We start from the raw sequence: 13,103 nt of genomic DNA, 5'->3' as shown, positions 1-13,103 counted from the left end.
AGGTTGTCCCTTTTCGGATGACTTGATGATTTGGTCAGCATGGCGCCTTATTATGCTTTCTCCGATGTCCACGGTATACATCAGTGGTCCTAGTCGTGTGCAGATAGTTCCAGGCTGCCATTTCTCGGTACGGTAGTCCCGGGCCAAAACCGGTTGGCCTATCTGGAAGGCCCTAGTTGGCCTTTCATTCATGCCCTGAAACTGCCGGTTCTCCACGTCCCTTCGGATGTTGGGCTTGACCAAATCCAGCCGGCATCTTAGGTTTCTATTGTAGAACATCATGGCGGGAGTTTGGTTTGTAACCATATGTGTTGCATTCCTATATGCAAATAAGAAGTTATCCACCTTGTGCTGAAGTTTTATGTCTTCATTACCCATGGCCTTTATGGCCTTCTTAAAGGTCTGGACAAACCTTTCAGCCAATCCATTGGTGGCGGGATGGTATGGGGCGGACGTGTAGTGCTTTACCCCATTGTTCTTTAAGAACTTTCTGAATTCTTCGGACACAAATTGCGGTCCATTATCAGAACATATCTGTTCCGGCAGCCCATTCCTGGCAAATATGGTCCTTAATACTGTGATGGTTTTTTCCGTGGTGGTGGAGGACATCTTTATTACCTCCGGCCACTTGGAGTGTGCATCAACTGCGATTAAGAACATTGAGTCCATAAATGGACCAGCAAAGTCGATGTGCACCCTTTGCCAGGGAGATGAGGGCCACTCCCATGGATGTAGAGGGGCCTGTGGCGGAGCATTTTGGACCTTCTGGCATCCTAGGCAGCTCTTGGTCATGTCTTCGATGTCTCCATCGATACCTGGCCACCATACAAACGCCCTAGCTAGGTTCTTCATTTTCACTCCACCCAGATGCCCCTCGTGAAGCTCCTTTAGCACTTTATCCTGGAGTTTGGGTGGAATCACCACTCTGGATCCACACATCAAGGTTCCTCGGCACACTGACAGCTGTTCTCTTCTTTGCGAGAATGCTGGCAACAGTGGTTCGCCATGTGCTGGCCATCCCTTCATTGTTAAATCGTAGACCCGTGAGAGAGTAGGGTCATTTCTGGTCTCCCTTTCAATGGCAGAATTTGTCACCGGTAGACATTCCACTATGGTAGAGTGGAATATCTCTACTGGGTCTACTGTAGGTGCCGCTTCTATCGTTGGCAACGGCAGGCGCGATAAACCGTCAGCATTCCCATGCTGTTTTGACCCTTTGTATTCAATGTTGTATTGGTGTGCCCCTAGAAAAAGGGACCACCTCTGTAGTCTTTGTGCCGTCATAATGGGGACACCTTTCTTAGGGTTGAATATGGAGATGAGGGGTTGATGGTCAGTCAGCAAGGTAAATTTTTGTCCGTGTAGGTAATGGTTGAATTTCTTCACTCCCCATACCAGGCTGAGTGCTTCCCTGTCTATCTGGGAATAGTTACGCTCAGCTGAGTTCAATGAGCATGACGCAAAAGCTATCGGCCATTCCGAGCCATCAGGGAATCTATGGGACAATACCGCTCCTATGCCGCAAGGGGATGCATCGCACACCAGTCTGATTGGTAGTGATGGGTTGTAATGAGCCAAAACTTTCTCGGATGTGATTAAGTCTTTACATTTATGGAAGGCACGTTTACAGTCTTCGTTCCATTTCCAAATCACTCCTGTGTGTAGAAGATCATTAAGAGGGTGTAGAATAGTTGATAAGTTCGGTAAAAATTTATGTTAGTAATTTATTAATCCCAGGAATGACCTCAATTGTGAAACATTTTCAGGTGCTGGGGCTTTTATAACTGCTTCAATTTTTTCAGGTGACTTATGCAACCCTTCCTTATTGATTATGTGGCCACAATATGATATCTGATTTTGGAAAAATTCGCACTTGGGGCGATTTGCTCGTAGGCTCCATTCTTTCAGCCTAGTGAGCACCTGCTCCAAATTGGCAAGGTGCTCGTTGTCGTTTTCTCCTGTTATAAGGATGTCGTCTAGGTAACACTGAGTCCCCGGAATCCCTTGCAGGACTTGCTCCATAGCTCTTTGCCAGATAGCTGGAGCTGATGCTACTCCAAAAACCAGTCGATTGTACTGGTACAGGCCTTTGTGTGTGTTTATTGTGAGATACTTTTTAGAGGTCTCCTCAACCTCCATCTGTAGATATGCCTGTGCCAAGTCAATTTTTGTGAAACGTTTTCCTCCGGATAGTGAGGCGAAAATATCTTCTATCCTCGGAAGAGGATACTGTACCGTGTGAAGGACCGGGTTTACAGTCACCTTGAAGCCCCACAGATGCGAATTTTTCTCTGTTCCTCAGAGTTATTTTTCAATGCTTTTTTCATGACTGGAACGATGGGTGTTGCCCATTCGCTCCAATCTATTTTGGATAATACGCCTGCCTTTTCCAAATTCTCCAGCTCTGCCTCGACTGCCGGACGTATTGCGTATGGCACCGGTCTTGCCTTAAAAAGTTTTGGAATTGCTGCATCTTCCACTTTTATTGAGGTGGTGATGCCTTTCAAGGTTCCTAGTTTCTCTTGAAACACTTCTTTGGCGTTGGCCAAGATGTCTTTTAATCGTTCAGGTATGATGTCATCATTGTTTTTTTCCTTACTGGTCACCGTCAGTGCCTGAATGGAGTGCCAGTCTAAACGTATCTTCCTTATCCATTCACGTCCCAACAACGGTGGACCACCATCTTGTAGAATGTATAAATACAACTTTTGTATTTCTTTGCCGTTGTATACCACAGGCACCTTTATTTTTCCTTTGGGGTATACTTTCTGCCCCGTATATGTTTTTAAGATAATGGATGTGTCTTTTAGAGGTATATGCGAAAATAGCCTCTCGTAATCTCGTCGATTTATTACGGTTAGAGCTGATCCTGTATCTAGCTCCATTTTAACTGGGGACCCTGCTATTATGAGGGTAACCCAAATGGTCTGGTAATCTTCATTGGCAATTACATTATGTAATTTGAGAGAGCTTAGTCTCTTGTTCCCGGAGTCGCTATTGCTCTTCTGGTCTTTGGAGCTACTGTTCGTCATCATTTGTACCTTTCTGTGCTTTTCCTTATTGATTCTTTTCCCGTTAGTGGATTTTTTATTTTCAGATCGGCATACACGTGGAATGTGTCCCATCTTTCCGCATCGCCTGCATGCTTTTTCTTTGAACCAGCAATCCCTCTGGTCATGGTTGGATCTGCCGCAGCGATAACATCTCTCGAAACCCCGTGTCATTTCATGGGTGCCGAAGTCCTGTGGCCTTTGCTGTATCTTTGCCGCTCCTATTGCACTGAAAGCCTTGTCCAGTGTTAAATCTTTTCCAGAAGATACCTTTTTTTGTGTTTCTACACTTAGGGGATCGCAGATGAATTTGTCTTGCAGAGAATCTGCCAGTCCTGCCTCGAATTGGCAGTGTAGGGTATCAACAATCTCCTCAAAATTCTTGTCCATCGGTTCGGCTGGAGTGATTAAGTTGTGTAACAGCTTGTATGTTTCTGCGCCCATTAGATCCAGAAGCACTGAAGCTTTTTTTTTATCTTCTATTCCATTTGCGGTGCAAAACACCTCCACTCTTTCTACATATGTGGTCCAATCCTCTATCTTGTTATCAAATACATCAATATTGCCAAAGTTAGGCTCTGTTTCGTTATCAAAAGCATCAATATTGCCAGACTTAGGCATTTCAAAAAAAGATATGGCGCTTCCCGCGCTTTTTTTTTTCTCTTTGTAGCAACGATATGGCGCTTCCTGCGCTTTCCCGCCGCTGCTACTGATAACAACGCTGTTTTACTGTGGTTTCCGTTTATTCACTGTTGGAGACTCGTTCCCGACGGAGGTCTAAACGCTGACCTGCTTGCCGCGCCGGCCGTCTCCCGAGTGCACCCTCCCAGTCCGTTATTGCTTGCCTCCGATTTCACTGCCTGTCTCAGCTGTAGAGCCCGACGCTGGAGCCCCAGCCTGACGCCCAGGAAGGATTAGCGCAGTACCTGCCAGCTGGTGAAACCACAGTTTCTATTACTTCCTTGAGTCTTCTGGACGCTGGAGGAATCGATGTCCTTGAGGTGCTGCCGAATTGCAGGTAAGTCCGTTTCCACTTCGTCGCCACTGTAGTGTCCGTGTGTAGATAAAGACACTGAAGACAGGAGTTGGTTCATAGGTATTTACTAAGCAAGTCTGGGGGGGGGTTCTAAAGGATATACACAATACACAGGCTTATATAGCCCAAGTGGCAATTACCGGCATTACGCACACCTGGTGCTCTTAAAGGCACATACACCACAATTGCTCTTAAAGGCACATACACCACACCCTCCGTGCCGCTCGATCGGGCTTACCCGCCGCTGTCGTAGAAGGGATGATCACTGCCTGTTGCTGATGGTGGACTTCGTGGCCAGCAAACCAACCCGGGTTCCCGATGGCCTCCTGTGTGATGCAGTGCTCAGCAGGATGTTGAGGGCGGATGCCCCTTTTCGACGCCCGTTCTGAGGACGAAGCTTCCTTGGATGCAAAACTGCCGCTAGGTATGATCAGACTCGTCGCCACTGTTGAGTCTGTGCTTTCAAATGTAGTTATGCTGAATAACTGGACACAGACAACAGAATACTTAAACAGGTCTTTAGTAACTGAGGGTCAGGGCTGAACTGAAATACACCTTGCTCCACAGGGTTTATATACCGGTGTGGTCACCACCGGTACTACAATATACAGGAGCCATCAGAAAGTAGTCCATCACCTTAAGGTAGTCTCTTAAGGTGGTACAGGTTACATACACTACATTAAGCACGATTTGACCTTAACAAATCTGTGCTGGCTTTCCTTAATTAATTCACACTTGTCCAAGTGATTGTTAATTTTGTCCCTGATTTTTGTTTCTAAAAGCTTCCCCACTACCGAGGTTAAACTGACTGGCCTGTAGTTGCTGGGTTTATCCTTATACCCTTTTTTGAACAATGGTGTAATATTTGCAATTCCCCAGTCCTCTGGCACCACCCCCATATCTAAGGAGGATTGGAATATTATGGCCAGTACCTCTGCAATTTCCTCCCTTAATTTCCTCAGCATCCTAGGATGCATCCCATCCGCTCCTGGTGGCTTGTCTACTTCATGTTCAGCCAGCCTTTCTAATACCCTCTCTTTATCAATTTTTAGCCTATCAAGTATCTCCACTACCTCCTCCTTTGCTATGTCTGTGGCAGCATCCTCTTCCTTGGTGAAGACAGATGCAAAGTACTCATTCAGTACCTCAGCCTTACCCTCTGCCTCCATGCATAGGTCTCCTTTATGGTCCCTAATCGGCCCCACCCCTCCTCTTACTACGCTTTTACTATTTATATGCCTATAGAAGACTTTTGGATTACCTTTTATGTTGGCTGCCATTCTATTCTCATACCCTCTCTTTGCTCCACTTATTTTCTTTTTCACTTCTCCTCTGACCTTTCTATATATAGCCTGATTCTCAGATGTATTTGCAACCTGACATCTGTCATACGCGCTCTTTTTCTGCTTCATCATATTCTCTATCTCTTTCGTCATCCAAAGAGCCCTGACTTTAGTTGCCCTGCCTTTCCCCCTAGTGGGAATGTACCTCAACTGTGCCTGAACTATTTCATCTTTAAAGACTCCAGTTTACCCAGGCCAGGTCCGTTCTCATCCCACTGAAATTGGCCTTCCCCCAGGTAAACATTTTTACTCTCGATTGCTCCTTGTCCTTTTCCATAGCTAATCTAAACCTTATGATACTGTGATCACTGTTCCCTAACATCTAGACTATGTTTCGGCTTTGAACTACACTGGACTACACTGTAAGACTCACCTCGCTGGAAGATGTAGGTGAGGTTTTAAATGAATATTTTGCATCTGTGTTCACTATGGAGAAGGACGATGTAGGCATAGAAATCAGGCAGGGGGACTGTGATATACTTGAACTAATTGGCATTGAGAGGGAGGAGGTACTAGCGGTTTTACCGGGCTTAAAAGTGGATAAATCCCCAGGCCCAGACGAGATGTATCCCAGACTGCTGTGTGAGGCAAGGGAGGAGATTGCAGGGGCTCTGACACAAATTTTCAGAACCTCTCTGGCCACAGGGGATGTGCCAGAGGACTGGAGGACAGCTAACGTAGTACCATTATTCAAGAAGGATATCAGGGATAAACCAGGGAATTACAGGCCAGTGAGCCTAACATCAGTGGTAGGGAAATTAATGGAAAAAATTCTGAGGGACAAAATTAGTCTCCACTTGGAGAGGCAAGGATTAATCAAGGATAATCAGCATGGCTTTGTCAGGGGGCGATCATGTCTAACCAATTTGAATTTTTCGAGGGGGTGACTAGGTGTGTGGATGAGGGTAGTGCAGTTGATGTAGTCTACATGGACTTCAGTAAGGCTTTTGACAAAGTCCCGCATGGGAGACTGGTCAAGAAGGTAAGAGCCCATGGGATCCAGGGCAATTTGGCACATTGGATCCAAAATTGGCTTAGTGGCAGGAGGCAGAGGGTGATGGCCGAAGGTTGTTTTTGTGACTGGAAGCCTGTGTCCAGTGGTGTACCGCAGGGATTGGTGCTGGGTCCCTTGCTGTTTGTAGTGTACATTAATGATTTAGATATGAATGTAGGAGGTATGATCAGTAAGTTCGCAGATGACATGAAAATTGGTGGAGTGGTAAATAGCGGAGGAAAGCCTCAGGCTACAGGACGATATAGACGGATTGGTCAGATGGGCAGAACAGTGGCAAATGGAATTTAACCCTGAAAAGTGTGAGGTGATGCATTTTGGGAGGACTAACAAGGCATGGGAATACACAATGAATGTTAGGATCCTAGGAAGGACAGAGGATCAGAGGGACCTTGGTGTGCATGTACATAGATCCCTGAAGGCAGCAGGACAGGTAGATAAGGTGGTTAAAAAGGCATATGGGATACTTGCCTTCATTAGCCGAGGCATAGAATATATGAGCAGGGAGGTTATGATGGAGCTGTAGAAAACGCTAGTTAGGCCACAGCTGGAATACTGTGTGCAGTTCTGGTCGCCACACTATAGGAAGGATGTGATTGCATTGGAGAGGGTGCAGAGGAAATTCATCAGGATGTTACCTGGGCTGGATCGTTTCAGCTATGAAGAGAGACTGGACAGGCTGGGGTTGTTTTCCTTAGAGCAGAGAAGGCTGAGGGGGGACCTGATTGAGGTGTACAAAATTATGAGGAGCATAGATAGGGTGGATAGAAAGGAACTTTTCCCCTTAGTAGAGGGGTCAATAACAAGGGGGCATAGATTCAAGGTAAGGGGCAGGAGGTTTAGAGGGGATTTGAGGAAAAACTTTTTCACCCAGAGGGTGGTTGGAATCTGGAACTCACTGCCTGAAAGGGTGGTAGAGGCAGGAACACTCACAACATTCAAGAAGCATTTAGATGAGCACTTGAAACGCCATAGCATACAAGGCTACGGACCAAGTGCTGGAAAATGGGATTAGAATAGACAGGGCTTGATGGCCGGCCTGGACATGATGGGCTGAAGGGCCTCTTTTTGTGCAGTATAACTCTATAACTCTATGACTATGACCTGCCGTGTCTATTTCTGTTGCTAAAAGATTTTTGAACTAACTTTTAAACTGCATCTGTCTCTCTGCTGAGCTGCTGCTTCTGGTTTTTCAGCTTTGTTGGCTTCTGGCTAGCAGCTGCTGTTTCACTTGCTGTCCGATGACTCGTTCCACTGGTTTTTCAGCTTTGCTGGTCGTTGGCTTGTGGTTTAAATTTTCTCCGTCGCTTTTGATCTACGGTGACCTCCAACTTGCGCCAATTTCGCCATCATCTTTCTGCACCGCTACCGACTCTCGTTCCTACGGTAATAACCTCCATTCCCCAACTCTCTACCCTTCAAATAGCTTCTGGACTTCACTCGCCTGCTACACCTGTCTCTGAATTTGGACAGCAGTTCGTCGATGCTCCGTGCCGGCTCCATCTGGCCTACGTCGGCTTTGTCCCTTCATGGAACCTCTGACTTTGACTCTAGTCTCCCTACTATTGTCTCCGACCTATCCCCTGCTACTACCAGGAAGTATGTATCCCATTAATTACTACATAACCAGGCCTATGTAATCTGAATTTTTCCTGTGTCCATTCGCGTGCACACTTAGGCTGACGCTCCGGACCCGAGCCGTTCACTGTTAATTCCACTTTTTTCTCTCCCTTTTCCTTCTCCTTTTCTCTCTATCCCTCCCTGACCGTGCTCGCCTGTCATCTTGCCTCCTTTCATCTCACCTCTCTCGGATACTCTGCCCTCCCAAATCCCTACCCAACCCTTCATTACTCTTCGACCTTCCCACTCTCCTGCCATCGTCCCAGGCTTAACTAAGACCGCTTATTTCCACCTCCGTAATATTGCCCATCTTCACCCTTGCCTTTGTTACCTCTAGACTTGACTATTCCAACGCACTCCTGGTTGGCCTCCCATGTTCTACCCTACGTAAACTTGAGGTCATCCAAAACTCGGCTGCCCGTGTCCTAACTCGCACCAAGTCCCGTTCACCCATCACTCCTGTGCTCGCTGACTTACATTGGCTCCCAGTTAAGAAACACCTCGATTTCAAAATTCTTATCCTTGTTTTCAAATCCCTCCATGGCCTTGCCCCTCCCTATCCCTGTAATCTCCTACAGCCCCACAACACCCCGAGATAACTGCGCTCCTCTAATTCTGCCCTCTTGAGGATCCCTGATTATAATCGCTCAACCATTGGTGGCCGTGCCTTCTGTTGCCTAGGCCCTAAGCTCTGGAATTCCCTCCCTAAACCTTTCCATCTCTCTACCTCTCTTTCCTCCTTTAAGACGCTCCTTAAAACCAACCACTTTGACCAAGCTTTTGGTCATCTGCCCAAATATCTCCTTGTGTGGCTCGGTGTCAAATTTGTTGTCTTATAATACTCCTGTGAAGCGCCTTGGGACGTTTTACTACGTTAAAGGAGCTATATAAATACAAGTTGTTGTTGTTGAAGTTTGGGGGTGTTGGGAAGGAGGATTGCAAACTCCACAACCTGAGAGCTCAGAGGATGTTTATTTCAATTGTAGAAAAGAAACTGACTGGTTTTATTTAAGAATTTTATTTAAAAGGGCGCCGCAGTGAGGTGGACACTGGCCTTACAACCTTGTTGATCCAGGTTCAAATTCAACCAAGAGTGATGGGATGAGAGACTCCTTTGCTGGCTGAAGGGTCCTTTCTGTACTGTGTTGGGGTAGACTCTCTCGTTTCCACAAAAAGGTCATTTAACAAAAAAAGACACAAATGTTTGGAGGAATAGGTGACTTTGGACCTATGGTTCCCAAAGCTCTCCACCACTGGGGTTTTGCTCGCTTCATGCCTAGGTCTGTTGTAGACTAATTGATCGAGATTGATTGCTATGATAAGTCAACAACTCCATTATTGTATCATACAACTACTTGTACACTTATGTGGAATGATTTCTTAGCCTTAAGCATCCCTTACTTAGAACCCTTTCACTGTTGGTGGGTTGATACATTGAAGGCTGCCTCACTGTACTGTTGTATATTGTCTGTTTTAGGACTCTTGTTTAGGAGCGAACAATTGCAAATTGCTTAACTTTGAAATGACTCAGCAAGCAGTGAGTTATTTATTACTGTTTTTGTGTTGCAGGCCAAGGAAGCAAGAAACCGTGGAGAGATGCTGAAAGTTGGAAGAGCTCCTGCAAGAGCAGCCTTAAGGCGGTGGAAAGGCCCAATCCAGACTGCCATTATATGATGAGTTCTGAACTTGGCACCCTCCTGTGGTGTTGGTGAACCATTTCCTCCTCATCTTCGATCTGGTGAAGAGCCAGTGGAATCCTTAAAGGAATGTCCATGATTTGGTTCTTTGCCTAAGGTTTGGTAGTACAGAAATAAAATTCCGTAAAAAATAAAAACAAATTAATGCTCCACTCCAGAATTGAGCATGCTTTTTGTGGCTTTACAAACTCTAAAAAGACCAAAAGCTTGTAAAACACAGCACAACCAACTAGCTTGGCAATGACAGAATTAAAGGTAAGTTCCCAATAGCTGCTGTGTCAGCAGACCAGAATTTCCCTGTTCCGATTTGGGGTAAGCGCCAATTCCCAGGTGGCAGGCCAGTGTTCGCCTAACATCCTTAAAACAGCTGAACCTGGACATACAGCTGAAATCAGCCATGGTCAAGTTGGGCACTGGTGGAAAGCTCATGCTCAACATACACTGGGATGGAGGTCAGGGGTGGATAATCAGGGTCTCTTTCCAATCTTGGGCATCATCGACTGCACCCATGTCATCCTGTGAGTTCCTTCACGAAATGCGACTACCATCATGAATCGCAAGAGTTTATACTCTATTAATATGCAACTGGTGTGTGATGACCAACAGCATCATACAGGTCTGTGCTCACTTTCCTTGCAGTTGCCATGATTCTTTTATATTGCATCAAATTTACATTCCCCCCACCCCCACATACTGTTTTCCCTGCACAACAATTTAGAGGCTGGCTACTTAAAGATTAGGGCCATCCACTTCACATTTGGCTCATAACACCTCTCAGGAACCAATGATCAGCTGCAAAATTCCACTCCAATCAGATCCATGGGACAACTATAGCCCTCATCCAACAGATTATTAGAGTCCTTAAACAACGATTCAGAGACCTTGATAGGCCCGATGGCTCTCTGCAATGCAGCCTGAAGAGAGTGTCCCGTATGGTTGTTGTTTTGCTGTATGCTGCATAACTTGGCTGTGTAACTGGGACAACACATGGAGCCATCATTGGAGGAGAACTTTCAGCATCAGTAGGGAGAGGACACAGGTGACATGGAGGATGGTGAAGAAGCGGGAGGAGTACAACAGTTGCCTGCAGCCAGAGCAGAACAATCCCTGCTTCCCTGCGTTAATAGTCATGTCCAACATCTGTCCCAGTTTTTGCACCCTAAAATCAACAGCATCTGCCCAAATCCCAAAATTGATATTCATGTGCACTAACACTGCAGAATCACCAGCTACTATAGGAACACTCCCTGCACACAAAGGTTTCAAACATCATTGTAGTTTTACTAGTTACAGAAAGCCCTACGCATTATTTTTCACCCTATTGTGAGCCCCTAGTGCTTGTCTGAAGTGCTCTTTTACCTACTTTAGTGCTTCTACAAGCTGCTCCCCCAATGGCTGCAACATAGGAGGTGGGAGGCTTATTCAAGGGTCCATGCGATGCTCGTAGTCGATGACCTCAAGGAGCTTGGGTCTCAGAGGGTCTGGCTGCAGAATGTAACAACTCGCCAGGGCAGTCTAGCCCAGCTGGTTTTCTGGCACCAGGGGTGGGCACTGGTTCAGCGGGTTGCGAGGGTACAGAAGTGCTTTGATCATGAAAGATGGCATCATGTTCCATTCCTAATGCGTAACTGCCCCTGCATACTGGGTTGTGGCTCAGTACTCATCTTGATCTGTGGGAGAGCAGACTCTGGGAGATCTGATTGAAGACCCTAGCCGTTTTCTCTCCTAGTTTGTCCAAGGTGGAGGAAACAGTTCAGCTGAGAGTCTGTATGGCCCTAGTGTGAGCATTCCTGAGAGATGCTTTCACTGGTGTCACAGACTCCTGTAGAGGGGGCTCAGCTGCAGTGGCCATTGAGGTGACCACACCCTCCATGATTAACTACTGAGTGTCAATGACATGCGTGAGAACCCCATGCAAATTGGTAGTGGACTCCACCATACTATCCAACATGTTTTGGAAGCTCCATGGCAGCAGTCCAATGCATTCAACAATCGCTGGTGCACAGAAATCATATTCCTTTTAAATGATGGACCTCTGAAATCTGCATCCCTGTCCTCTTCAGCTAGGATGTGAGTTGGCCCTCCTGTTAGCTCTTTGCTGGGCCTTCCTTGCCACTTCCACCTGCTCCTGCTCACTTGTGCTCAGTTCTAACCTCAATTGCAGTCCCCTTGAACTCACTATCTATATCACGCAGGATGCCAATTTCTATGTTGGTGCTTGGCAGGGTAAGAGCAAGTGATGGTGTTGTTGTCTTCAAGGTTACCTTCATTCGCCTGTCTGGCAATATTGGAGATGGGAATAAAGGCTTTTTGACTGACAGTCAAGAATCATCCAATCAGGCACTGAAGAATCTGTTCATTTTCCAATTGACATGGAAAGGCGGTGAATAGCAAGGACGGGCGTGTTGGGTGACCAATGGTGGGAGCCTAGGGGCGGGGCAGTTGGAGGCAGGGGATCATGTGATGAAGCCCCCAGCGAGACATACAATCAGAGTTGGCAACCCTAAGTCCTAGAGTTGTCATTTGCTCAAAAGAGTCAAGGAGGTTGATCGGGTGGGATCTTCCCATTCTGAATCCATGCTGACTAGTGTTAACTAAGTTACTGTTGTACAGATTATCCTCAAATTTATTCCTGATAATCAATTTTCATTGTTTTGCATGCAATGGAAATTAGATGAATGAGTCTGTAGTTACCCATCTGCCACTCAAGCTTTAGGGGTGGGCAGTAAACACGACCTTGCCAGCATTACCCACAATCTGTGCTCAAATAAAACACAGACGATTCAGCAGACACTGTTTCTAGCTTTACCATTCATAACATCTTAATTTTAGTATCTCAAATTGTAAATTATTCCAAATGTTCACCTATATTATTGTTTAAATAATTTCATATTTAATCATTAGCAATTAGTGCAGCAATCTCCACAAGGTGACAGGGGCCTGATAGGATCTAAAAATATAATTATGCTGTTGTACTTTTTTTTCTTTGTTTAAATTATTTGAATTATATGGCACTTTAAAATATTGCCACTAGGTGGTGGGTTTGGAATGTAAATTGTTGCGGCAGTTATTCTCAGTATAAAAAAAAATGTCCTGTCAATGTCTGTAATAGGTTTGTAATGTAGTGGTGTGCTGTTACATACTGTATTCCTGCATCAAATAAACCTTTAAACACACACAATGGTGTAACATATATTGTATGATTATGCAATGTTTTTTAACTTGATAGTGAAGATGATGTAAGTATGAGTATATATACATGTGTACCTACAGGGCAGTATTACTAAAGTGCAGTCTACAATTATTGTGTACATGTGTGCATGGCATGAGGCCACAGGGAGGGAG

The sequence above is a fragment of the Somniosus microcephalus genome, chromosome 5, assembly GCF_052327205.1.
Source record: "Somniosus microcephalus isolate GS21.2 chromosome 5, FLI_Smic_1.0, whole genome shotgun sequence".
Classification (NCBI taxonomy): domain Eukaryota; kingdom Metazoa; phylum Chordata; class Chondrichthyes; order Squaliformes; family Somniosidae; genus Somniosus; species Somniosus microcephalus.
Note: the sequence above shows the minus strand (reverse complement) of the source record.